We start from the raw sequence: 24,056 nt of genomic DNA on the forward strand, positions 1-24,056 counted from the left end.
CATTTATTGGCATTACAAATGCCATGGATGAAGTAAAATCTTAATATATACTGCATAAACATAAAAAATGTGTTGATTTCCTAGTCACAAAAGGTAACTGATGTGGGGAACTTATGTCACAAGTTTTATACACAAATATATGTCATCTTAAGTTTATCCCTTTAGATGATAATATGAGTAATTTATTTTAACAGAAATCAAAGCCTAGTCAGTACCAGAAATAAGATACTGCTTGAATATATTTTCTAGTCTCCTTTCATATGTTATCTGTGTTAAGATTTATTGCACAAAGAGCAAAATTTGATAGTACAGCTCTAACCATAATTGTTAGGCTGAGTCATTTGTTCTTCCATCACTGAAGAAACAGAAGTGAAAGCAACAAGTAATACGGTTTTCTAGTGTGTTCCTTAAAAATATGAGTTTGGAAAAGGATTGAAGAAGCTGAAGGAGATTGCAAGCCCATAGGAAGGACAACAATATCAACTAACTGGATACCCCAGAACTCCCAGGAACTAAACCATCAACCAGAGTATATAGGAATGGGTCCACAGCTCTAGCTACATATCCATAGTCAGAGGATTGCCTTATCTGGCATTAATGAGTAGAGAGGCCCTTGGTCCTGTAGAGGCTCCATGACCCAGTGTAGGAGAATGTTAGGACCGGTGAGGCAGGATTGAGTAGATGGGTGAAAGAGCACCCTCTTAGAGGCAAAGGAGAGGGGAGATGGGATGGAGAGTTTGTGGAGGGAAGACCAGAAAGAGCAAAAAACATTTAAAATGTAAATAAATAAAATAATCAATTAAAAATATGATACTTCTAATCCCATCCCTAAAATCACCATCCTGCTCTCTAGGGTAACAGAAAGAAAAACACATTGCATTTTCACATCACATGAAAGAAACAGATGTGTGTCAGGAAGTATATCTTATCCAAATAATTTCTTTTTGGATTATTATAGTCCATGGATAATTCAAAGTGCTTTCTCTAAGGCCAGCAAATGTCATGACTCCAACTTGTATTTTCTTATATAACACAAGTTCCAAATCACTGCTGTGTCTAGTATATACAAAAAGAAGTTCCAAATCAATTAAATCAACTTTGATAATAATGCAAGCCAGGTTCCTTCAAATAAACAGGTACACTAGTCAGTGTTACCATTGAGAGTTTTGAAGCAAAGCTCATTTCCATTGTAGGGAAAGGATGAACAAATACTCTGATCTGCAATTTATCCACTTAATTATTCACACTTCAGAATAAACTAAGCACTCTCACATGATAGATACATTCTTCCTCAAGACACATCTTGACTGCAAAATTGGAAAGCCAATGCCTTCTTTTTCTGTATGAATTGTTGCTTTATTTTTCTTGGCCTTTAACTTTTAGGCTGAAAGTAAGGTAACCTGAGTCAGTCAGTCACAAAGCACCATGCCAAAACCCAGGAGAGAATACACCATGGCTTTCCATGTGTTGGGGATTTTATAAAATGGGCTCTTAACTGCTGGCTTAAGAAATATTTTGCAACTTAAGCTTTGGCAACTCACTCTGAATTGGCTTTTTATCTCTATAGTTACACATTAAGAAGCAGAGAAATATTTCCTTCCATTAAACTTGTTTGCTGTGTGCCTAGTGCAGTGAATTCACCAAGGCAAGATCAGGTTGGCTAACAAATTGGCTACGTGTTTCTGTATATCACTCAAAGAATAATTCCAAACATTGGTAGCTTTCTCTTTTTTCCAACTCTCTATATCTCAAGGGTGGATTTCAATGGCAAATTTGTTTAGGAAAAGGACTTAATACTCAGTCAGCCCAGATACATTTGGTTTCTTCTATAGGAATGAAGAGGCATCAAAAACATACATTTCTAAAATTACCACAAGTTGATTCCCTTACCACTGACCACTCAGTGTTTTCTCCTTGTTGTTAAATCTTCAGTAGCAATTTCAGTAAGAAGTGTTCACTATTGGTGAATTAAGAAAGCCTGGTTGTTATATGAAAAGGCAGATTTACTCAGTTGAGCTAACAAATGAATTAGAGAAACTCAAGAGAAGATGTTTTAATCACACAAAAAGTGAACATAAACAAAAGGTAGAATTTGGAACAGAAATAGTTGGTGCACTGAGATTCTATAAAGAAATGAAACTGATAGAAAATATTGCAAAGGACATTGATAAGATTGGCTTACACAATATATACATTGAAATCCAACAATGACTATATGAACACAGAGAGGATGAGAACCAAGTGGTTTCTCAGTTCATGAGTATAAATAACACAGACACTCCCAAACTAGCATGTAAATCCTAGATGAATCTTAAAGTGTCATTATTTTCAATTCGCATTAGCAAGCAAAAGGAAGTCGGTCACAGCAGGAGCAGTGAGAGCAAATAGCATAGATGCACTCACCATCAAGGGGGAAAACAGAGCAGGTATACAAAAATTAGTTTTCCATCTTACTTGCTTGTATCTGATCAAGCGCATGGAGAGACTTAGTCTGTGGGCTGCAACAACCCTTCAGTGTTAATCCTTTGAGAATATGCCCAAAGAGTTTTCTTTCTTGACTCAATATCCAATCAAGTGGAACATCAAGATTAACCACCACACTTAGCATTCTTCTAATTACAGAAATGAGTAGCACCAAAAGCTGTACACGAAACAAAACAAGTTGAAAAATTTCTGGGATCCAGCTCAAGGGTAGGCCCCAAGGCCTGACACTATTACTGAGGTTGTGGAGCACTCACAAAAAGGAGCCTAACATGACTGCCCTCCGAAAGACCCAACAAGCAGCTGAAAGAGTCAGATGCAGATATTTGCACCCAACCAATTGACAGAAGCTGATGACCCATGTGGTTGAATTAGAGAAAAACTGGAAGAAGCTGAGGAGGAGGGAGACCCCATAGGAAGAACAGCAGTCTCAATTAACCTGGACCCCCGAGATCTCTCAAACACTGGACTACCAATCAGGCAGCATACACCAGCTGATATGAGCCCCCCAACACATATACAGCAGAGGACTGCTGGGTCTGGGTTCAGTCAGAGAAGATGCACCTAACCCTCAGGAGACTGGAGGCCCCAGGGAATTTAGAGGTCTGGTGGGGGTGGAAGGGAGGCATCCTCATGAAGACAGAGGAGCAGCAGGGGGGCAGGGGTAGGAGGAGTTATGGGATGTAGAACAGTTGGAGGGTGGACCCAGGGGAGGAGGGATAAAATTTGGACTGTAAAAACAAGATTAAATAAAATTTTAAAATGTGTGATAACTAAACAGTTAAAAGAAAGAGAAAATTTCGGGCAAACTTTCAATGTGATTATTGCTCTTATTCTCTATAAAGGGAAGCCTCTCTCTGTACTACTTAAATTACACAAGAATGTAACCAATATGACATTTTCAAATAAGTCCTCTGCTAATACTCAGTATATATACATATCAATGCTGAATTCTGGGCTGGCCTTCTCAAAATAGGACAAAAGCAATGAGACTTCTCCATGCCCCTACTTTCCTGCCCAAGTGCTCCTGAAATACTTCATCTAAGTCCTTTCTCCACCACCACCACTTTTTTGTTTGTTTGTTTGTTTTTTGTTTTTTTTTTGTTTGTTTGATTTTGTTTTTGTTTTTTGAGACAGGGTTTCTCTGTGTAGCCCTGGCTGTCCTGGAACTCACTCTGTAGACCAGGCTGGCCCTGAACTCAGAAATCCACCTGCCTCTGCCTCCCAAGTGCTGGGATTAAAGGCTTGCGCCACTACTGCCCAGCCTTTCTAACTTTTCTTAAGCTTCCCCATTATTCTGTGTATCTTTCTTCATATTAGAATTAATGTTTGTCCACAGTAGATATAAATACCAGATGTCAATAAAACAGTAAATGTCATTTTCTATTTGCTGTTGACAATGTGCTGATATGTAGTGACTGGAATCCCTGAATTTAAAAAAAAATATACATTAACTGGATGAAGAATTGTAAGTAGATGGGTGACCTCAATTTGCAGTCTCTTGAACAATAACATTACTGAAAGTGATTACTATTTTTGTAGACAATTTTTTTGTTTAGTTTTATTAGACCTAAATGTTTTCTTTGAAAAACATTTAGAAAGTATCTATTTTCTTTAGATTATAATTATTTATTTTCTTTTTTCCTTTCTTTCTCAGTAAGAAAATATTTTAATTTGCATTTCTGTTTCATCTTCTGGCCTGAGAAGTCTTTAAAACTAAAAACTTTATCTATGTGCCCTTCCAACCCATACCCCAGAGCACAGTAAATACCCTGGTATGAAGTAGATGCTCAATCAATATTTTTTTTCTACGAGAATTGAAGCACACAAAGGACATTTTCTCTTTGTTTAGAAAAATGAACCTGGTGATTCTGCAGACATACTTTCAAAATGTCTCATTTTTTATGATTGTGAGCTACTGCATATGGCCTAGAATTCTTGTAAGAGGGAGAAATAGCTAACACTCTTATTCTACAGAAAGTAATAGATTTCACCACATAATTTGAAAATACACTGACTTTTCTTACATTCTCTGGGCTTGCTTCAGGCTTAGAGACACCTATTTTAAAACAAAATGCAATTAGTGACTTTCATAAAGGAAAAAAAATACTACCTTCATTTACCCTCCTGTGTATCCTGATTCCTTGTGACAGCTCCTACCCTCTGTGGACTTGTGTAACAATTCTCATAAGGCAACATTGTACTGTAACAGGGTAGAAATGTAATTGTGCCCTTGTTAAAACATGTTGTAATGTCAGGCACATTGAATTTTAATTCCCTTGGTAGGACCAGATAATCAGAAAATTTTCTAGCTCCAAGAGGACTTTGAAATAGCATGTGACATTTTTACATCTGGCCATAATTTCATGCTTTGCCACCTTTGATCAAAGTGTCATCTTAAATGAAGGCGGAGACACAGGAAATGAATGATAGTGTAAATATAACAGATTCATTAAATCTGAAAGTAAAACTTATATGCAGTAACAATATTCCTCTCAAATCCCATGTGGAAAGTAAGCCAAATGAATTCAAATTACCCTGCAGATAACCATGTATTTTAACTTCCCTAATATTATTTATGGAGAGCTTATTACCTAACAGAAAATTACTTATATTCTGGGGTTCTCAAATGCAGGATAAGAAAATATAGACTTTGTTAAACATAATATTAAGGTATGTATTCTATTCTTAAACATGGCCAGAGAATACAGATTTATTTATTTTATGTCTAAGTTTTAACATGATAACATTTTGATGAAGCTTTAAAGTACTAGAATAAAGAACATCATAAACCAAGAGGCCGTTCACTGGTAGAACCTCTGCAGAGGTGGAAACCTGTTAAAGGCTTTGTATGCTGTATTATGACAATCTTAGCCTTTTGTTTGTTTGAACTAGGTTTGGTCAATTAATACATGGGAGGAGAGAAGCCTTTGGCCCTGTGAAGGCTCTATGCCCCAGTGTAGGGGAATGCCGGGGCCAGGAAGTGGGAGAGGGTGGGTTGGTGAGCAGGGACAGGAAGAAGGAAACAGGGTTTTATTTTATTTTATTTTTTATTTTTTTTTATTTTTGGTAGGGGAAAGTGGGAAAGGGGATATCTTTTGACATGTAAATAAAATGTTTAATAAAAAAATAAATAAATGAAATACATTTCAAAAGATTTCACCTGTTTGTCCCAAGAATATTAAGGTAGATACACATGTGAGCAAGGAATGGCTATTACAGGGACTTAAAACAGCAAAAGGGTTATTGTAATCAGGCTAGGGGTAAGGAAGCATTAAGCACTACCCAGTTATTGAACCTCTTATGAGTTAATCAGCCTTTCAGAAGGTTGCTGCAAGTGACGGTGTGGTGTGGTTCTTTCTGAACTTCCATTCACGTTTTTAAATTATTGAATGTAACTGAGCACACAACCCACTTGAAATTCTGCATGACTTTATTACCCATATGAAAACCAGGAGTTATGAATGAATGCTTATTTTGAAGTTTGAGGTTGCAGAGTAATTCGATCAAATATTAAAGATATTTAAGTTACTAGATTAAATCATTTTTGATTAGATAAAATGTTGGCATAGTGGTTGTTTAATAATGTACTTACATAGCTGTTTTATTAGAACAACCTAAAGCCAAATGAAACAAATGAAGCTGTATTTTTCTCTAACAGACAAGGATCAAGGATGCTGTTGCCTGAATCATAGTTGCTCATGAGAAAGGATGTGAAAACACCAGGGATCTTAATAATATCCAAGAAAGGAGCCAGGTGATTACCAAGGCTAATCAGGATTGCATAGACTCAGAAAAATTTGAGACTATAATAGGATTACACTTTCAGTTCCTCAAGGCACTGGATTTGCATCTCACACTGGAAGGCTAGAGATGACAGAATGGCTCTAGTACAGCCAGATTGGCTTCCAACACAGCCAGACTATCCAGTGTGTTACTCATTGGAAAGGAAAAAAAATGTCTTCTTCTCAGTACCTACTTTCAATCCTCACAGGGTTCCATTTGAGAGGAGACCACACAGAAGAAAGTGAATGTGCAGAGGACTCCCTTTGAGTCCTCAACATAGGACTTTATCATTCAAGAGCAAACATATACTCTCCATATATTTTAAACCTAAAGCTTTCACAAAAGTCACACAAGTCAGAGTTTAGATAAAAGATGTTTCCTCTTAATAAATACAAAAGATAGACATTATGGGATTGCATAGTAATACAATCTATCAAACTAAAGTTGCAGATCTTTTATATATTTTAACATTGACTAATTAGAACAGCATATACTCTCCACTACCGAGATATTTTCCTCATTTCTGACCAAATAAATTGGAGTGAAGGCATTTTTGTTACTGCTGAGTATTTAAATACATTTTTTGCCATGTTTTGTTGCTGAGCATGGAAGTGCTATGCCTGATTGCACGAGACTGTATTGACTTGAAGTGACAAATAGATCAAGGAACTTGATTATGCAGCATTGCACTAACCAGTCTTTCAGAAACATCTAAACATTGTTTTGCAAAATACTCATTTGCGTATAATCTAAACACATTTAAAATTTTACATTTGCTATTTTCAAAAACAAGGAAATGATTCTTGATAAATCAAAACAGTATAAAACTTCCTTTTCTATGAAGGTGGTCACTCATCGTATATGACCATTTAAATAGAAACATAAATTTAATAAAAATAACAAACCTTGAGCTTCTAGTTACATTATCTTCATTTACTAGCATAATAGAAAAACATGACTGCAACTATAATATGGAGTAGTGCTGATATGAGCCATTTCTTTCACAGTAGCAATTTCTATTGAACACACTACTTTAAACCATTTCTTTGGCTAAAATTAAGCTTTTGTCTGATACAGAAAAGGGTACTTAGTTATTTAGTCTTAGAAGTTATAGCATGACATAATATTATTGTACAAAATGTATAGCATACTAATTATGTCTATAAATAACTAATTCAAATAAAAGTATAGACTTCATTCTTAATTTGCCAAATCTAAAAGAGGAGTATGACTAAAAATTATGAAAATGGGCACAACATAATTCAATAAAATAGATTAATATATTCATTTATTAATTTTTCTGTATCCAAATAGAAGTGACATTGGTGAGGGAACATAGACTTAAGTTTCACTAGTTTCCACTGTTTCATGATTCTTTACAGAAATGGCTATTTAGAGACAACATTGAAACCTTTCCACAAATATCAGTTAGTCAGCTTTGTAGAAGGTTCAATGTAGAGTGTGGTTTTATTCTGGGAATTTTTCCCCCCACCTTCTTTTGAAAATAGATTTTTTAAAATATATCAAAGTAATATATCCAGATTATAGTTATTTCTGCCTCTATACTTCCCAGTTCCTCCCCACCTTCCCATCCATTTCCTTTCTGTGTTTTGTTAGAAGCAGCTTCTAAGAGATTGATAACAAAACGAATAAAATAAAATATAATAAAATAAAACAAAGTCATCACCCTGAAGTTTGACAAGGGAAGCTTACAGGATAAAAAGAGCCTCAAGAGAAGGCAAAAGAATCAGAGACTTACTGGTTCACAGACTCAGGAGTTCCTTAAAAATACTTAACTGAAAGCTATAATATATGTGTAAAGGACCTGATTCAGGTCCCTGTACCTCCTGTTCTTGTTGCCTCAGTCTCTGTGAATTCATATGAAAATTGATCAATTGGTTTAGAAGAACTTCTTTTCTTGATACTCTTCATCACCTCTGGTTATTACATTTTTTCCAACTGCATTCTGTGGGCTTCCTTGAACTCTAAAGGGAAAGACTTTATGAAGACATCCCATTTAGAGCTGTGTGTTCCAAAGTCTCTGTGGTGGTCTGAGGCCTGGGATATCTGCCAAAGAAAAGTGCTAACGAGGAGTGGAACCAGACCAAAAGAAAAAAGTATGTCATAGTCAAAAAAGCTTAATGGAGTTGAAGACCTGAAGAGGGCTTTGACATGAGACATGGAGATGCAGAATTTGTAGTTTGCCCAACTGGTTTTCAGTCTTGTTTTGGTTCAATAGTTCCTCATTATGTTCCATTTCCTCCCTTTTTAATTGATAATGTATATAATGTATAGCTGTATATTAGACATATGTGATATGACTTTTTATTTTGTTTTTATAGAGGTTACAGTTAAAAGATTGCCACGAGTCTCAGAAGAGACTATGAACTTTAGACTTTTAAATGATACTGAGAATGTTAGTGACTGTGGGTTCTTTTGAAGTTGGACAGAATGCAATATTTGCATTATGATATGGCTATAACCCTTTGGGGACCAGGTGGAATGTGGTAGTTTGAATGTAAATCATCCCTATAGATTCCTATAAATTGGTACTCTTAGGTGTGGCTTTGTTAGAGTAGGTGTGACCTTGATGGAGGAAATCACATGGGATGGGATTTGAGGTTTCAAATGTTCAAGTTAGGCCGGTCTCTCTCTCTCTCTCTCCCTCTCTCTCTCTCTCTCTCTCTCTCTCTTTTCCTGTGGCAAAGTGATTCAGATATAAAACTCTTGACTCCTTTACACCACCATGTCTTCCTGCATGTTACCATGCTTCCAGCCATTATAATAATCGATGAAACCTCTTAACTGTAGACCATTCCCAATTAATTTTTTTCCTTTGTAAGAGTTGTCATTGTCGTGTTGTCTCTTCACAGCAATCAACTTTGAGTAATATATTCTCTCTTTTCTCATAGTATCTGATTGTAGGTCCCTATATTTGTTCCCATCTGCTGCAGAAGGAAACTTCTCTGTTGATGGTTGAATAAGACCAATATGTATGAGTATAGCAAAGTGTCATTAGGAGTCATTTTATTTCCATGTTTTTTCTTCATAGTCTAATATTATTTAGTTTTATTTTAGATCCCTGGGCTACATAGTCTCAGGTTCTTGGTCACCCAAGCAGTGTTATGTGTAATTTATATTACTTTGTAATATAAAAATATTAAATTAAATAGTCTATTGTGTATCTCCTTCAAACACTCCTTGCCTTGAATCTAGCAATAAATATTAATAGATTAGACTTAGATTGGGCTTTATAATTTATAAAATACTTTCATACATATTTTATCTCTGCATTGACCTTGTCAAGGCAGTTGGGCAGAAAGTATTTCTCTTCCAAAGTAACTCCAGGAGTGATGAGGCCAGGATTAGTGTCTAGGTTTTCTGAAATTTTAATGAAAGGCCCTATCTTTATTCTCTGAAGAAATGTGAATAGAATAAACTATGGCTTATAAAATTTAGTATCTTGTCTTCCAATCTTACTTTAAATTTCTGTAGTTTTAAAATGGGATCCCCTTTCTCCAAATAAAACTTTAAAAAGTAAACATGAAATGGAGCAAAAAAGTTAAGATTAAAATACTAAATAAAGCCAAAACATGTCAAGGGGATTCATAAGTATGAGGACCTGAGATTGGCCTCTCAATACACAAAGAAAAAGTCAAGATTTATTAAGTATGTTTGTAATCCCATGGCTGGGGAAGCAGAGTCAGACAAACCTGGGGTAAGATGGCAAGCCACTGTGGCAATTAAGTAAGCTCCATGTATAATGAATGACTTGTACTGAAAGTGGTAAGGAGAAAAGTGATGTCATTGATGCCTGACCTCCACATTCAGGCAAACATACACATAAACATGTGTTTATATACATGTAAGTATATAGCAATTAAAAATCTGAAAGTAATGCATATAAAAATTATAATTAATTATATGTTTCACTTCTACTAAATATGCTTTTTGTACATAAAATTTATTTAAGTGCAGGGAAATCGTTTACATCTACAGGAAAATGTTTTGGCTGCATCCATTGACATCAAATAGTAGTATCCTTTTGAAATGAACTCATGCTTAGAAATAATAATGGAGAATGCAAAAGTGGTATCTTAATCTATTCAGGCCATATAAAAAATATTATAAATTGCCTGGCACAGAAACTACTTGTCCTAGCTACTTTTATTTCAATTTAACACAAGCAAGAGTTGTCTGAAAGGAGGAATTCTCTACTGAGAAAATGACTCTATAAGATAGAGTTGAAGGTAAACTTTATAGAGCATTTTCTTACTTAGTGATTGATCTGGAAAGGTCCACTCTTGGGCTGGTCTTCCTGGGTGCTAAAAGAATTCAGATTGAATAAGCCATGAGGAGCACAATTGTCCATGGCCTGTGCACTATAGATCTAGGTTCATGCCTGATTTGAGATCCTGCCTTGGTTTTCTGCAGTGACTCACAGGATCTATGCCAAATAAAACCTTTCCTCCTTAAGTTTCTTTTGTTCATGGTATTTCATCACAACAATAATAACCCTAACTAAGATACTACTAGGATTACTTTCTTTACAGCACTGAAGGCTGTGAAGCCCCTGAACAAGAGGTCAGTAAAATTTAATACCTGCTTGGCCTTCAGTAGTGCCTTTGCACTCCATCTCACTGAAGAGAGAGGTTCCCAGCAGTCTTATAAGTACACAACTCTTATTCATAAGAACTCCCTTCTCAGGTCCTAATCACCTTTTCAAAGTATACCTCCAAACATTCTCATACTAAATATAGGTTTCAGAACACAAATTTTGTGTTGAATGCAAATATGTAGTCCATAGCAGAGGACATTTATAATGTCCCATACACAATTACCAACTCAAATTTCAAAAGGCTTTGTTTTCCATTATTCTAAACTGCATTAGGTTATCTGTTATCTATTTTCAAAACTAACAAACACTGCCTTATATTTTTGGTTGTTTTTGAATTTCAAAGACAAAGAACATAACCTATTCAGAGCTTCATTTGAAAAAAGCATTTGTAAAAGAATGTGTAAGGCAGATCTTGAATTCAGGTTCCCATCTGATATTTCCCTCCACAATATCTTGGTAGTGTAAAAGTGACAAGCCTCTTTGAAAGGTTTCTTCATACTTACAAGCTCACTGATAAGATTCCAATGGGAGTGAATAATCTGGATTCCAGAGCCAAGAATTTGTGAATTTGAACTGTCTGAAATATAAAAAAAAATACACACTACAAAGGAAAAACAATATATGATATTTAATTCATAATCTTACAGGTGGTCATTAAACCTAAAATCTATTCTTTTTAGATGACTGAAACCATCCAATGCTGATTGTACATGTTTTAATATTAGATTGTTTGTGATGGGCTAGCAAGATTATCTAATTCTGTAAAAATGCTTACTGCCATGCATGCCATGACAAATACACACACACATATACACCCACAGGCATACCAACAATAACAATAACATACCACAACAAACTACATAAAAATTGTATGATGAAGATTTGATTGAACTATTTTGTTCACAGCATTTTCTTGAATGAATATAATTTATAATTTAGTCCCCAAAACAGTTCCACAGTACATGTCTGTTAAAATTGAACATGAACAGGCTCTTGAATATCCGCTGATAAAAACATCTAGTTTGAGAGCAAGTAGAGTTGAGGTTTTTGCATGTTTGCCCAGAGATGAGTGTGCGTTCTTCCTTTGCTCAAGGAGGCATGCTGAAGTTGGCCATCCCCAACTCCATACAACTCAGCACATCCCAGGACGCCATAAAACTCTGGAGCTATATATTATCACACACAGCTGGAAGAGCTTCAGGCATCATTAGGCAAGAGAAAAATTCCTAAATGCCATCTCATCAATTTTAGGCAAAGGTATTTACAGACAGCATTTTGGCATTCAAGAGTGAAAGGCAAATTTTGATATTTTCTGTGCTATGTTAACTGACAAGTCTTTATTTCTGTAAGTATAGACAAGCACGTGTTTTATTGTGAAATTGTACAAAAAAAGTTAAAAGCTTGGCTTCCTCTAGAGTTATCAGTTGTAGCCACGTGTCTGGCAGCAACATTAATGATTAACTCAATAGAAAAATATTTTTTTAATTTTTTTATTAGATATTTTCTTTATTTACATGTCATATGATTTTTTCCCAGTTTCCCCTCCCAGGAACAAACAAACAAACAAATAAACAAGAACAACAAGAACAAACCCCTGTTGCCTCCCCCCTCCCCATGCTTCCCACCCCACCCTCTCCCACTTATTGTCCCTGGCATTCCCCTACACTGGGGCACAGAACCTTCACAGGACCAAGGACCTCTCCTCCCATTGATATTATGATCATCTTGGATGTTGACACCCAGCGTGAACCTGTTCACATTTAAAAATATGTTAACTTCCAACAAAATTATTATAGTAATATGATAGCACTTTTAGTCATAGATATGAAGGCCAGGTTCTCCTCTTTCACCATCCATTGAGTGATGACTGTAATTCTTCTCAGTCTACTGCCTGTTTGATATGCTGGGAATGTTTGGGAATTCTATGGTTAGTAAAGTCTGATTAGTCTTTGACTGAAACACAAATAACCTAACAATTACCACACTTCTTTGATCTTGAAGACTCTGGAGAAACAAGAATCCATCTTCATTTTCTCTATTCTTCAAGTCTTAGCTACTCATCAGTTCTCTGGTAAGGAGCAAGTCTCCATATTTTCTGTTAAGGCCTTAGTAAAATATTAAGGTCTAGATGGAATGTTAAGGCCTAGTTAAAAGGTTAAGGCCCAGGTCCAAGTTACTTTGTTAGCCTGCTATTATAAGGAAACTTTTTCATATATTTCTGCTGTTACTAAGGAAACTTTCTAATGCCAGGATTAAATATTCTGTTATGTTCTGTGTCCTTGGAAACCAATCATGATAAAAATCAATAAAACTGTTTTGTATAGTTAACCCAAATAAGCTTGGACCAATCCAACTACCCAACAGCCTTTCCTATATCTGTGTATAAGCTTTTATGGCACAAGGTGCCCCTGGGATAGACCTTCAGTGTAAGAGAGACACCTCCCCAATATAAGAAACTATTTGGAATAAGTGTTCCATTTTGAATAGTGGCTCAGTAAAGTTTAAGTTTCCAAGACCTCCCTGGAAACTGACATCCAACTTGGTAGAAAGAGACATGTACCTAGGAACTGACATCCGATTTGGAAAAAAAGGAGACATGTACGTGGGTAACTGAAATCCTGGTTGGAAAGTTAAGACATGAATGTTAGACAAGCCCCATCCTTGTAGACAACTTAGGACAGGAACGTTAGCAAGGCAAGGCCTCTGCCACAGTTGAATATCCCAACCAATAGGTGCAAGATAAATGTACAATAAAGACACATTCCTAAAGAAATCCCCTCTCTTTAAGTCCTGATTGTTGAAACAGCTTTGTACAGATGTTTGAGGAATTTGACCTTTAAAACCCCATAGGATCTTAACTCAGGGTCATGGTTTAGTTCATGAATCTGGTTGACCAGCACTGTAGCATATGCTCAATAAACTATCCCAGTGTGACTAAGATTGGTATTTGGGTGGTTTGTGAGGTAATTCTTGAACCCCAACATTTACAATTGATGAACCTTATTAAATTATCTCAATAGCTTTGATTTTCTATAGCATAATTATTAAGTCTGAGATGTTTCTATACATAATGTCCCTTGGTACATGTCTCAAGGATGTAGTATCTCCAACATGTTGAGGGCTTCATCATAACCATAAGTTGATTTTCACAACTTCATGGCTTCATTTTAAAAGTTTCATTGAATGCCTTTTCATACAACAGTACTCCAACATTGCTTTCATAGAAAGAATAATCCAGAAAAAATAATCCATGATCCTCTGATAATTGCATCTTTTATTCTTTCAAAATCAGAACCATGTGAACAACACTGTTGCATTCTCATGTTTTGTTGTCCAGCTTGGGATAGATCTCAAGCCCCTTAGAGCACATTTGCACCTGCTTTTGTATGATAAAACAATTGGTTTCTAGGAGCAAGCAACCACCAAGTCTTCTCCTTTAACAAGTTGAAATCTTGGCTTAGTGAATCTTGCCCAGAGCAGGTTCTTTGTTGCAGAATATTTGAACATACTGTAAACCAGAGATTGTGTTATTTACTGTGAAAAACAAACAAAAACAAAAACCTGTTTTTAGCTGTGGTACAGTTCTGTCCTGACACACAATTTTAAACCAGGAGCTTTCTGTTTATTTTAAACAGGATTATATAAAGTCAACCATGGGTCAAGATGTGGCAATAGGAAAAAAAAACAGAGTAAAAGGAAGTCAGAAGGGCTGATAATAGAAACACATAGGAAGTATAAAGGAGGGACATTCAGTTTGAGGGATTTTAGAGATGGTGTGAAGGAATAAGAACTTCCTTTAGGGGTCTTGGCTGTAGAAGAAAGTCAGAAAAGTGCTTTCTTTGCCTCTTTGAGCTAACAGGCCTTTACCCCAGGATCTGGATTTTGAGTCTTCTTGGTAAAATCAAACGACTAGGATTTTGTTAAAAACAATAGTCTTTCCCATTGTTCTGGCACAAACTGAGACCTCTCCTTAATAGTAAGCATTGTTTCAGCAATTACAGCCTTTCATTTTACACATGCCTTGGCTAAACTATTAATATTCCTTGTGCTTCTTAGTTTTTCCAGGAAAATACAAACCATATTTGTATTTAGTTTTGTTTCAGTTATTCTTTTTCATTGTAGACCTACATAAGAGCTATTATTAATAACCCTTTTGCAGACTCAGCATTATACTGACTAAATTTTCCCTATCAAATAATATAGTTCATTACTTTTAACTTCAACATCATGTTAATTCTCAGGATAAGAGCAGGACTTATTCAGATATTTTTCTAAAATATCACATGAATCATCTTCTAACCATGTTTTTAATATACTTTTTAATTCACCTCCACAATCCTCAAGTATTCTCAGCACTACTGTTTCACAAACTCCTGTTATTTTGGCCAATTATCCTCAGCTTACAGCACTTCTTATGAAAAATACTTCTTATGAAAAAAATGTTCAAATTCATGATAGGCATATCTTGTTCTTGATGCAAATTTTTATGTTACTTACATTTCATTACTGTGATGAAATATCATGACCAGAACCACTAGTTACAGAATTTAGTTGGGAAAATACTTCCAGTGGAAGAAATGTCAACAAATGGCAAGTATGATTGCCTAACATTGAAACTTATTGATCTATCAGAAAGTAAATAGCACAAACTGGAAATGGTATAAGGCTCTGAATTCTCATAGCCCACCCACAGTAATATACTTCCTCCAACAAGATGATATCTCCTAAAGTTTGTACAATATCCCAAAACTCTGTCACCAATTTGGGGACAAATGTTTAAATAACTGAGTTTGTTGGGAAAATTTACTCTTTTCAACCACAACAAACATTTACTGTAGTATCTAACAGACATATGATTATACTGTGTCTCACAATGACTTATTTTTTTTCTTTGATTTACTCTTTCACATCATAATAATTGTATAATGGTCAATCCTAGTGTTCTCAACGATCTTGGAAAAAGAGCCTGAGTTGAAAAAATTACTTCCATCACATTGACCTTTGGGCATGTCTGTAGGTCATTTTATTAATTATTATTTGATACAGGAAGAATCAACCCACTAGTGACATTGATATTGTTTACCAGATGGTCGTGGGTTGTGTAATAAAATAGTTGAGCAAATCAGAGTGTACAAAACAATAATCAGCTCTCCTCAATGGTTTCTACTTAAAGTTCCTCTTTTCAATTTCTGCCTTAGGTTCCTTTAAATAGAATTAAACTATTTACTACTCAAGTTGCATTTGGTTATTATGATTTATCACAACAACAGACACACAATAATAGTATATTCCACAAAAATACTTTGAATCAATTTAAGAAGGGAAATATGCTTGTATTCGAGAAGAGCAAGCCTTCTGCCTCAGCGGGCCAAGTGCTAGGATTGCCTCTCAGCGTGGACAAGGATGTTTTAATGAAAGCAACTTTTGACTGAGAGAAATAGAATCAAATGTGTCCTTGCTAGATAGATGTTTGAAAGTTAAAAAAAATAGGAACGCTGTAATGATTATAAAGTGTTCAACAAATGGTGGTGATATTATATTCATATAAGCAGAGATTTTGGTGAGAAGAGAAAGAAGACAGAGTAGAAATGTTAATAAGAAACCACATTACACAAACCACGAAAGTCTATGCAAACAACTTTGTATATGTTAGACTATAAAATTAGGAATAGAAATAATGTAAGGCACACCAATGGTACATCTACCATTTCAGTACACTGAATTGCAAATGCTTCAAATTTTACAGAAGAAGAGGAGAAAATAAACTTTTACACACAGTTTTTATTTTAATTAAATTAAAATTTTGAACTCAAGCCCAAGATTGATTAAAGTTCCAAAACCATATAGATCATTAACATATTTAAGCCAGCTGTAAAGCAATTTTTTTTGAAAACATAAAAAGAAAGAAATGAACCATTATTACTTTAGTATTGTAAATAATTGTTCATAATATTGTAAAAATGTATTTCACAGTAGAATTTTAAAATCTTCATAGATATCAAAGTATTATATCAAAGCCTGTAAAGGCCATTCTAGACATTACTGTATCTTACAATTTATTTGCTTATTTTATCACTGTAAAGAGACACCAAGATGAAAGCAACTGAAAGAAGAAAATATTTAATTGGGTACTGGCTTACTGTCTCAGAGTCCAAGATCATTATCGCAAGGAACTTAGAATCAGGCACACAGGCATGGCACTGGAGCAATGAGAGTTTATATCTGATCTGTATGTACAAGGCAGAGAGTGAGAGTGGGCCTGACATGGGCTTTTGAAAACTCAAAAGGTATTCCCAGTGACAGACCTTCTCTAACAATGCCATACCTTCTAAGGCTTCCTAAAAAGTCCATTAACTATTAACCACACCATTTAAATATAAGAGCCTATAGTAACTATTCTCATTCAAACTACCACAGAATGTGAACTTGAGCAAAATATTTTAAGAGAGAGTCAGCAGGTTAAAATCAAAGGAGTTAATATTTATAAAGGGACTACTGTGTACAAATCTGAAGCTTCAATATGCAACCTAATAGAGATATTAGTTAGGAAGGGTTAGCTACATCTACCAAGCTTATAATCAAAATTCAAATTACAGGAATAAATCATACACATGCTTTGAAAGGCAACTACAATTTAACACACAATGAAATATAGGCAGCATTTATCTATCCATATTTTTTGAATTCATACTATGGCTTTTGAGAAGTTCTTTGTCTCAAATATTAAAGTAAATTTCACCAATAACAGTGACTCTTAACATTGGAGTCACTCTAACTGGCACAGTATTTGTGATATATTTGTCAATTCTAAATGAACAAACAAGGTTTATAAGTGAATATAAGACAAATGAAAAACATTAAAAGTTGAATGAAAAGTAACTTAATAAATGATTCAAAAAAGAATTTCTCTTCTTCATTTGATTTAAAAATCCACTTATATATTCTGATATAATTCACATATGTCTGATACCCAATCTAGAAAAATATAAACCTATAAGTCACCTGCATGAAAAACAAGCACCTAGAAGCAATAGCAAACCATTTTTACAATTAGTTCAATACACTCAAGTCTTCAAGTATGTGAAATTAACCATCCATGTTTTCAATTTTTCTAAGTGTAGTAATTTACAGAGATGTATTGGAGCCTTTTGATTGTCTGACTCTCTCTGCCACTTGAGGTCATGGTGACAGTATAACTCAAATCTTAGAGCATACAATTATCCATAAAACATGGTTAGGATTTAAACTGATAAGATACTTCCTAACACATTCTGCTCTTCTAGTATAGTACAGGCTCTACAATTAGCAGCATTGGCAAGTATTTTGTGATAACAGGTCTGCAAGCCTAAGTTCTGTACAACAGTTGTGAATGCATTTTAAAAGGAACACAGCCACCCTATTTAGGGCTCAAAATCAATAGTAGACAGTAGCGAGGCAAAACTCAGTCCTTTGAGTTTTTTAGCAATTACATGGGATAGATTCCAGGGTCTAGGAGAAAATAATAAAAGCACAAATAAAAATTGAAGGACATTGGCTGTGAAGGTTAGCCAAATTGAGGAGGGACATCTAATAACTCTTTCAGTGGGTACAAATTGAGCGTATTGATTATCTAGGCCAGGCACCAAGCATCTGACCAACAGATATTATGTCAACAAAAGAATATTAGAAGGGTTAGAAATAAGCCATTAATTTGATGAAGAAGTGTAGAGATTTTGTCCAATTCAATGGTATATATATATTTTTTTTCACTATATATATTGAAAATCTGGAAACATTTCACCTTATCATTGACAATAATAAAATCTAAAAGCATAGGTAAAATACAGAATATTTATATCTTTTCATCGGGAAGTATCAAGTAATATGGCTAAAAGCAGAAACATGGAGTTGGTCCTATCTATTTTCCTCCTCAAAATAGTATCCTAATTTTCTTTCTTATTAAAGTTTCTAGTTAAACAAAAACATTACATAAACATGGCATACTTTCATATAATATGACACTTGAATGTACTTAACTGCAAATACCCTTTTTTCCACTGTGAAATTTTCTTATGGTGAATATTTAGAAGTAGGTTAGAGATCAGTCAGCAGTAGTAAAGTGCCCATTTTAGGATCTCCTCTAACATCTATGACTTTCCAGTGTAAGACACAATTCCTGTCTTGTTAAGTAGTTCTTGAGTACAATAAGAGGCCTCCTTGTTACAGTGAAGTATGCATGCCACTGCTGAACTCTTGGGTAACTATGTCATGGTTGTCTTGTGGTTCATGAATATCATAGCTGTTTAGGACTACTGCTTGCTGCTCTCTCCTGGAAGCATACATGGCTCCTTCTGCTCCCTTGAAAGCTAAACTTCAGTAAGGAGGTTTTCAAATCAGTTCCAGATTAGAGGGTTCTGGGCCCTGTGTCTTAAGTGGGTGGTGTTATCATCAATAGGGACTTATCTTTTAACCCTGGGGTAATAGCAATACATTGCAATATTCGAGAAATACCTTAAACAGCAATGATCAGAAGCTCTAAGTAGGGTTTCTCGTCTCTAATATTGGGGTTTTTGTTACATGGTCTTTTTCTTTTGGAGGGGTCATCACCAATACTGAGGGGAATATTTTATTTAAACCATAAATGTATATTTGTGGTTTAAGCCATAAACTTATATTGTAGGTGGGCGTTTTTTTGAGGGGCAGGTGTAGATAATAAATAGAACAACTCCTTATGTCTTTTTCAGACACATTCTCCTTTCCTTCTGTATTTATTACACTTCCTCATGAGAATCCCTAAGCTTTATCCAGTTCTCCTACCAGTACTCTGATATTCCAATTTAACTGACTTTTTAAAAAGTCTACAAAGATATTATAAGTATATGCATATATGTATATATGCACACTGTATAAACATATAGTAATAAATATTTATATGAATATAATATATTATATAAATATATTTATGTGATAAATATATAAATGTGCAAAATACATATAACAAATATGTCTTTCTATATATGCACATACATATACAAGTATATTATATATTTCTGATATATATACATATATATCATATGTGTGTATATATATATGTATATATATGTATGTATATATATGTATATACATATATCAGAAATGGTGACTGATTGCCAACAAAAATGTATGAACACAGCCAGATAGGAAAAGGAGATATTATTGTTGCTACTCTAACAGAACAAAAAAAATGGGAGAAAACAATGTGAGAAATTTCTGGAAGCATTCTACTATATCATTAACATTTATAAAAGTTGAAAGCATAGGCACAATACAGGATATATGAATGATTGTGCATCTTCCTCCAACATCTTTGGGCAGTCACATTGACTATGCAAACGTTTAAACAGTATTTAAAATGGCTACAACGATTCTTCTTACAACAATAAATGAAAAACACCAAACTAATTAACAACAAAGCTCAGATAATATTTTCATCAATTCATTCTCAGCAAGCCACAGCATTTCTAAATTAGCAATATAATGATATAAGGAAAGTGAGCATTTCTGACTTGTTCTGTTAAGACTGAACTATTTAAACATATTAAAATGGGAGTACAAGAAATTGGATAGAAATCACCTCAGTATTAAAGTAAAGAAGAAAAACTCACTTTAAAAATAGTAATTTTAGAAGCTAAATTGAATATAATAACACATACATCTATGAAATAGAAATTAACCTTTGTACAGACTCTTTAAAATATATTCCTATTTAGTCAAATATAATGGAAAATGATGTTTTAGAATATTTGTTACTCTCAATGATATTTAAGAACATATATATAAACTCAATGAAAGTATCATCTTTAAAAACTATAATAAGGATTCATTGAACAGAATTTAAGAGACGAAGTTAAAATAAGAGTGGAAAAAGAAAACATAGCAGCTTTGAAATTGAAAAACAAAGTACAATTCTGTGAAATAGTCAAATGTAAGACTTCCATACTGAGAAAAATGGAAGTTAAAATTGTAAAAAGGCTTTAGAAAAAGTTTCTGTAGACATAAGTATGGCTGTAGATATAGGGACAGGAAATCACCAGAGCACTGAAACTTAGCAGGAAGCCAGAGTTCACTGGGTAAAAATCCAGTGAAGGTGAACTCTATAAAGAGGAAACAATCTGAATGTGAATTTTCTGATAAATTTGGCCAAACCTGCTCAACTTGATATTAGAAGTATTACATTTTTATGTGCAAGAGGTATAACAACCACAACCCCCAAAGTGAATCCAGCGTTAGATTCCTATGCATAAAAATCCAGAAGAACCAACCACTTCTTACTGAGTAAAGTTAGATTGTTTAGGGGAGAGAAACCCAGCCTACGTGCAAAGGCACTACTCAGCAGCACGAGAGCATATTTTATAGCCCAGGCATGGTGGAGTGGACTTTATTCAGCCGTCTTTTCTTGAAACAGTAGGAAAAAAATGGACAAAATATTTTAAAATTATATTATGAATGATAGGTAACAGGATTTTATAAAAGCCAGTATTGGAGAAAAGTGAAGTCAAAGCTGTAAATATTGTACTGAATATGGCTTTTCCATCCATGTTGGCTGATGACTGAAAAGGTATTACTGAGAGGTTTAAAAAAAATGCTGCAGAACTTCCTCATGGGTAGAGAGTGAGGAAACAAACAAAATGTAAATCAACCTGCCAATGGGTGAGAGTTCTGGTACATAACAGAGGCTTGGGAATCTAAAGGGCTACAAATTATAATTAAAGCTGAACTGAAAATAAGCCAGGGAGTAAAGCCCAGCTGTGATCATTTCAAATGCTGGTCGTATTAATTAGACATGTCATATGCCTTCCAGATGAAAAAGTAAATTCTCTCTGGAAAATGCTAACACTATCCAGACGCTTGGAGCGTCTATAATTCACACACTATAATTTCACACACAGTGTTTAAATTACAGTAAAAATGCCACTATATAGACAATGAGAGGACATTTTTTATGAAACCAGGAACAACAAAAAATAAAAACTAAAAGTATAATCTTAGAGAAAGCATAAAATATACATCCAAGAAACAAAGCTGTGATAAATACAACTATTAGTCACAAAGGTAATATGGATGATATAGGATAAAAAATGGAAAATACACATGAAAGCCTAAGTAATAAATGTCAAAAATAAGAAGCAATACTATGGGAGGGTATGAGTTAAGCTGTCAGTCCAAGTAACATTAGAAATGAGTGCTATTTGTAAGAGCCGAAGCAAAAATATTCAGCATCAGCACCATTCTCTATATACTGTCCTGTGTGCTATGAGCTGTACACAGTACGTTTTGAGGCATGTATGATATACGAGTTGATAGATTTGATTACAAGAAATCTTCAGGGGAGTGATGGTAAAATCATGATTTTTTTTTACTAGAATTAAACAAATAACTGTCTCCAACAGAGGGATCCAGCTTCCTTTGGGAATGAAGTCGCACATAAGAAAAAAATATATTCCATGTGGGAATGGAGGAAAAATGGAAACAGAGGAAGTCACGGGAGATACAGGATACAGATGGTTATGTGGAGAAATATTTACAAGTATTTGTGCACACACGTGTTCTGGAAGTTGAACAGAGCTAGAAATTACATATGCATCTACTACCCACACATTGGTTTCTAACTCTATTGCCCTATAAGGAAATGAATATTTCTTGCAGAAACAGCAATATTTATGTCTTTAAAGTATATAATGTAATACTTATTTAAAATCAGAATTAAACATGGCAGTTTTTATTCTGTGGAGGAATATATGTGTATGCAATATATAATTTTCTGAAAAAAATAATCAAAGGTTTAAAAATAAGCCAGAAAGCAATTTTTCAGAAGAGAATAAAAATAAAAATAAAACAAAAAAACCAAATCCATTATATTAAAAAGAACAGGATACAATAAATATAGACTAGGCTACAGACTTTGTGCTTATTGAAAGAAAGCTGTCACTTAAGAATGAAATCATTTTTAAATCTTTTTTTAATTATTTATTTTTTCATATGTAAGTACACTGTAGCTGTCTTCAGACACCCTAGAAGAGGGCATCAGATCTCATTACAGATGGTTGTGAGCCACCATGTGGTTGCTGGGATTTGAACTCAGGACCTTCAGAAGATCAGTTGGTGCTCTTAAACACTGAGCCATCTCTCCAGCCCATGAAATCATGTTTTTAGTAGCTGAGTAATATTCGATTAGGTAAAAGTACCATATTATCTTTATTCATTGTTTAGTCAAAAGACATCTAGGTTGTTTCCAGTTTCTGACTATTGCAAATAAAATTGATACAAACATAGTTGAGCAAGTGTCCTAGAGATATGGTGTAGAATATTTTGGAAATATGCCAAGAAGTGGTCTAACTAGGTCTTGAGTTGGAACTTTTTTTAATTTTCTAAGAAACTGCCAACTTAATTTCCAAAGTGGTTGTACAAGTTTGTACTCCCACCAGTAATAGAGGAGTGTTCCCCTTGCTCCATATCCTTAAGCACAAGTTGTTACTTAAATTTTTTATTTTAGCCATTCTGATGGGTATAAGATAAAATCTCAGAGCCATTTTGATTTGTATTTCCCAGATGACTATGGATGGTGAACATTTTTTGAGTGCTTCTCAGCAATTAAAAATTTCCCTGTCCAGAACTCTATATTTTGGCTCAGAACTTTTTTTTTTAACCTTGGATTGTTTGGTTTGTTGCTAACATCTTGAATTCATTATGTATTTTGGATATCAGCTCTCTGTCAGATGAAGGGTTACTAAGGATCTTTTCCAAATCTGTAGTCTGTCTTTTTATCCTTTGGACAGTGCCCTCTGCCTTACAGCTTTTCAGTTTCATGAGGTCCCAGCAATTAATTGTTCATCTTAGTACCTGAGTTATTGGTGTTCTGTTCAGGAAGTTGTTTCCTGTGCCAATACATTCAAAGTTATTCTCCATGTTTCCTTCTATCAGATTTAGTGTATTTTGTTTTATGTTGAGCTCTTTTATCCACTTATTTTTGAGTTTTGTGCAAGGCAATAGATATGGATCTATTTGCATTCTTCTACATGCAGACATCCAGTTAGACCTTTTGTTGAAGATGCTTTCTTTTTTTTTTCAGTGCATTATTTGGGCTTCTTTGTCAAAAATCAAGTGTTCATAGGTGTGTGAGTTTACTTCTGGGTCTTCAAGGCTATTCAATTGA

The sequence above is a fragment of the Mastomys coucha genome, unplaced genomic scaffold (genome assembly GCF_008632895.1).
Source record: "Mastomys coucha isolate ucsf_1 unplaced genomic scaffold, UCSF_Mcou_1 pScaffold6, whole genome shotgun sequence".
NCBI lineage: Eukaryota > Metazoa > Chordata > Mammalia > Rodentia > Muridae > Mastomys > Mastomys coucha.